Source organism: Pinus tabuliformis, chromosome 7, assembly GCF_031772625.1.
Source record: "Pinus tabuliformis cultivar Carrire ecotype Pingquan chromosome 7, CPIR1, whole genome shotgun sequence".
NCBI lineage: Eukaryota > Viridiplantae > Streptophyta > Pinopsida > Pinales > Pinaceae > Pinus > Pinus tabuliformis.
In genome coordinates, this window is record NC_142293.1 from 630,824,862 (window position 1) to 630,830,861 (window position 6,000).

Here is a 6,000-nt window from a genome sequence, read left to right on the forward strand (position 1 = left end):
CACAAGGTTTTCCCTCTTTCTTCATTTTATGAGGATCTTTTTATTTATTGTACTTGACTACCTAACATGGCATCTTGGTCGGGACTCAGTTTAGATAAGTGAGTTAGGATGAAGGGGGATGTTGGAATATAATCCTAACATCTATATTTATTTTTTAGCCTACGTATCCTTAACTTAGCCACACACACTAAAAATCATGTTCACACTTGGTTTTTTGTAAACTAGCTCAGTGGACCAACTTTCCATTTTTTTTTGCCTTTAAAGGCTTAATATTATGGAAATATTGGTCCAACCACTTTCCTAAACCATTTAGACATCTAAGTGCATGTTCACACCTAACCACGCCTCATCCACTTGACTTATTTGAGGATTGGCGCCCCACATGAAGATTCCTCCTTAAATCAAGGGATTTGGTCCCCCAAACCATTTTAGTGTGTTTTAAAGTTGCTTTCCTTGGGAAATGTACCCCTCCTCATGCTTTTCTCATGGATGATAGTTGGCATATGTTGTCTTGAGTCATTGTTGCTATTGTAGGCTTCCCTTCAGCTTTTCTTAGCCTTCCCTAGTTTTTTACTAGTTTTTTAGATTCGACAATTTCTATGCAACCACCTCCCTTTGGGATTAGAGGTTTGACTGCTCATGTATTACTATTGTTCATTAATTTAATACATTGATTTTATGGAGAATTTTTTTTCTCTCCTCTCTTGAATATCAGCAAATTAATTTTGTTTAATTTAACTAGAATTCTTGATCTATCGGAGTTTCTGCAGGAATTCTACATGGTATCAGAGCTAGCTCGAATATAGTGGATTGTACATGGTTTTATTTGCAGGTATAGATCATCAGGAGGCATAGAAGGCAGCAATGGATCATCTCTCTTCAGCTGTAGGATGATAATGGTGTTTCTCCTTAGATGATGTCCAAGGCCCCAAACAAAGCCATCCTTGTGTGGAAAAATTATCCTCACATTAACATCCATACAACATCTATATACCTATGGTTGATAATGATGGAAAATAGTGCTCCCCATAACCTAATTGTGAAAAAATCCCCAACTAACCTAGATGCCATGTCAAACATGTCCTTGATATTAGCATATCATCCTACATTATGCATTAGCTCATGGAGATATAGGGTTCAAGGACTCTCGCTTGATGGTTGGGGACTATAGTCCATCGAGAGGTCAAATTTCAGGCTAACTGTATTAAGAACACCTCAAGGTTAACCAATACTAATGCAATGTATTAGTTTTTGGTACATCGACATATCAAAATGTCACAATATTGGGTAGTAGACATTAATAATTAGGACACTAGCCACCAACAAGAAACCTTGATATTGGCGATGAGCAACACTAGGCCAACTATTCACCTTAGAGGCATTGGGATGTGGTTTTGTACCATGTTCATAGTTTTTATTATTACTAATCTACCAAAACCACTTGTAGGCCCTATTATGATAATGATGTTTCTCCTTAAATGATGTCCAAGGCCCCAAACAAAGGCATCATGGTGGGGTAAAATTATCCTCACATTAACACCCATACAACATCTATATACCTATGGTTTATAATGATGGAAAATAATGCTCCCCACACCTAATTGTGCAAAAATCCCCAAATAACCTATATGCCATGTCAAACATGTCCTTGATATTAGCATATCATCCTACGTTATCCATTTGCTCATGGAGATAAAGGGTTCAAGGACTCTCACTTTATGGTTGGGGACTATAGTCCATCGAGAGGTCAAATTTTGAGCTAACTATACTAAGGACACCTGAAGGTCAACCAGGACTAATGCAATGTATTAGTTGTTGCTACATCGACCTATCAAAATGTCACAATATTGGGTAGTAGAAATTAGTAAGTAGGACACTGGCCACCAACAAGAAACCTCGATATTGATAGAGTAATGATGTGGTGAGTGGATGTGGACCCGGGGATACCACATGTCAATTGTGTGGTAGTGATTTGACATGCTAATGTCTCAATTTGATGTGACACCAATGTGGGTCTAGATGAAATGGCATACCAATGTGGAAAGTGATGTGGCATGTTGACATGGCAATGGAAGGTTGACTTGGTACCAAGGTGATTTCTAGGTGGTAACCATATAGCGACGACATGGATGTTGGGATTTTGGATGTTAATATATCAGCTAATTAGTATCAATGACAATCTTTAGCCTCTTCTGAGGGCCTGGTGGCTTGATAGCCTGACCATTGGCCTTTCAAGATATCGGGTATTGAGACATTAGGGCTTCAATCTACAAGCTCATCTATATGTTAGACCGAGTAAGCAAGTTTTAAACTAATGTGATATTTCCCAAGTGGTCGATAGTGGATATAATAGCCAAATCAATTAACTAGGTAAGCTATCGTGGAAGTTGATAGGCCATTTTATAATGGTGACATGTGGGCAAAGGGTTGCCACATGCTTGACAAGAATCAAATTAATATGTATAGGAGAGAAGTTACAATAATCTTAAATAATACCAAAGATCAAATAAAACACCTTTTATTAGACTATCCAAAATGAGAATTTTTAAAGAAGATAATAGGATCCCATCTTATTATTTATATCATTGGTAAAATGAACATGGCCTGATTATTCAATATCTCTTGTAATTGAACCAAAGTTATGTATCACATGAACAGTTATAGGTAAGAATTCCCATAAATGATATTGATTGCTATGTCATATATTGAAATCTTTAATTTCACAAATAGTTTCATTATCTGTAATAGATCAAATAACTATGACTTTAGGCAACACTTTTGATGGATTTTACTCATTGTTAACTAGATTTATTATTTCTTTGCTACTCAAGTTGACAAGTGGAAATACAAATTATTAATAAATGAGAGTAAATATTATTTCAAGGGTGTTACCAAGTGTATTACTTGAGGTTTTATATGAGACATGTTTATATTGCAAGAAAAATAGAGATAGGGAATAATTAATAAATTCTTAAATTCCTTATTTGAAATAAAGAAACAACTCTACTTTTAGTTTTTTTAATAATTACTAACTTCTTTATTTGAAGTAATTCCTTATTTGAAATAAGGAAAAAACTCTACCTTTTTTTTTCTTTTAGTAATTACTAAATTCCTTATTCGACATAAATAAAAGAATAGAAGATTAGATTTTTTACTGCATGCATTCATATCGAACTTTTACTTACATTTCCATTAGAAATACCATTTTTTTCCAGAAATAGAAAGTATACATGATTTATTAAAATTTCAGATTTTTCATTGATATTATTTTACAAGTTCACAAGAAAGATATCTACATGCACAATTTTGTTAGTAAATATAGGCTATTGAAGTAAGTGAAAGTAGTTAGTAAGAGTAAAGTCACTCATACTAAACTAAGTGTTGACCCCTCCCCATCATCTAATATCTGATCTAATCTCATCAGTTAATATAAATAGGGCAGTTCTGATCCCATGATTGATCCCACCATAATTGAGATGTTAAACTTACTTCCATGCACAATTTTGTCTGATCTTCACAAGAGCAAATCTTCAAATTTACAAGAAGCACAAGTTTTTTGTTCAGATTTTTTTCTTTTGGAATCGAGAGTTCATGCAAAATACAGGTTTTTTCGTACCTCCAATTGTAATTTTGATTACCTTTGTGCACTTTTTTAAACAATTTCTGCCATGTCTTTTTAATATACTCTCTGTTTCTGTTAATGAAAAATACTTTTACACAAAATTTGTCCATCCTGGGCTGTAAGTATTTGTAATGTGCTTAGTTTATATAGGTTGGTTTGATCGCTTTCCTAATACATCAATTCTCTTCTCAGACTATGTTTAATCCTCAAAACAATACAATACATATGAACAGAAAAAATTTGTGATCGGTTCGAGTATGTTGTCAAATTATCACTTCACTATAGGCTTGTAAGTACATTGTACTAGGGTTTTTCCTCTTATTTCATCATATGCTTTAAGGCTTCCGCTCCACATTTTTCATTCACAAGCACCTGTGAAATCCCCCACTCAACTTGTTTGAGTAGTATTCATTTCCTTCACATACATTCATCCTATCTGTAGATGAAGTCCTCCCTGATTTATTTTTGTTTCTAGCAGGTATCCTAAGCTCTTCTAGGTATTTTATTTTCCTATCATGGTGTAATTGATCAAGTTATTGGAGCCATATTACAGTAGAGAACATTTGATATAGCTGATTGCACAATGACCGGCATTTTATAGATGTGATGTCTTAATTTTGGTTGATAAATGCTCTTGTTTTTGGTATATATATCATCAATTTATGTAGTACATTTGATAATTTCATTGAAAATTCATTTCACATTGGTTGGTTAGTTGCAAATTCATTTGCCTACAATATGATTTTTTTTAGGAGTGGAATGAAGCTATCTGAATTTAGTTTTTGTTTGACATATACTAATATAGATCATCAGTTCGAGTAGTGTTTTTTATAGTTGCATTGAAAATGCATGATTTTCTCATTAGTCATCTTGTAACAAGTTTGTTCCCCTACAAAGTAAAGTTGTTCCATTTTGGAATCTAAATTGAGCCTCATTTCTCAAATAATTTCTCATTGTTGTATAGGAAATCATATAGTCTAATGTGGCATAGCTCTTCTATAGCCAAAAATGGATAAAGAGCTGCAAATATTTATAGATTTGTTGTCTTATTCCTTTTCCTGCATGAGTAAATGGTTGAATGAAGACCCTATTTTTCTCACAATTGAGAGATCTCACAAGGATGCAAGTGGTCGTAGAGGCTTCATACATATCGTCAAGAATTTGTAAGATTTGCAAGATTGTTGATCTACTAGGGGGCTATAGTATGTATTGTTTGGAAAGATAACTAGGATTTCCTCCATTCACAATGACTATTTCTTTGAATCTTTCAGCTTATCACCACAATAACCTCATTACAAAGTTTCAAACAAATTTTTTCACAGGGTATCCACGACAAATTACTATGATACACCAATGCAGGAAAGGGAAAATGCACTTACAAACACTCATGGGGGGCATTTTCTATTTGGACCATTGGAAAGATATTGACAAGGTATACAAGGTAGGGGTATTCAAGGCATGCCCCCATATTTGTGGTTTAATTCAATGATGAATACTGAGTCTAGCTATAAAAATTCAACATGTCAAGGGAATTATTTATCAAAGTTACAAAATAGAGAGAACTGGCATGAGAATGATGATAATCCATAATCTTTGCCATGAATATTTCTATCTAATGTGAAAAATGAGTGATCAATTTCCCAACAATAGGCATCTGTTGTAAATGCACCCCCAAACTGGGTTATGAGACCACAGGGATGAAGGATGGCTATTGGAATTATTTCTCATACATACCAACCCACAATACTAAAAAATATATCCACAACCAAACACCAACAATGTTTTCCCTCATTGAAAGCTTCTTTAGGTACCTCACCCGACATTCAAACAATGGCAGACCTCTTCCACTTAGGAAAACTTAACACATGGTAATGATCTCCATTGAATCCGCCCCTCTAGTTCCATAGTGTTGGCATAAAGAATTTTAGCTACTGGTTGCTCTTTGGGAATCCCTTAAATTCGTATACCTCAGCTCATTACAGTGATGAATCAAACAAGTGGATAATGTGATTTCAAAGATACCTTAGCTCGTTTGCAGTGAAAATTGATTTAAACAAGTGGGTAATGAGATTTCTTGTTGCACTCTACAACTCTCTCTTCAAAGTTTAAACACAATGATTTCCTTCCATTTCTACCACAACACCTCTAGCTTGGCACAGACTCACACATATTTCAAGATCAATGGCTTCTTGGGTTGGTTATATGGAATGGCAGCTATGGAGGCATGTGTTCTTTTGACATGAGGAAGAATGTAAGAATGACAAGGAAAGAACCTCTCCAAGAAAAAACATATGTTATGCCTCTGATGCATGAGGATCATGTGTCTTCCATATAACATTTTGAGCTTCTACTTGGAACATATGATCAATAGGGTAGGT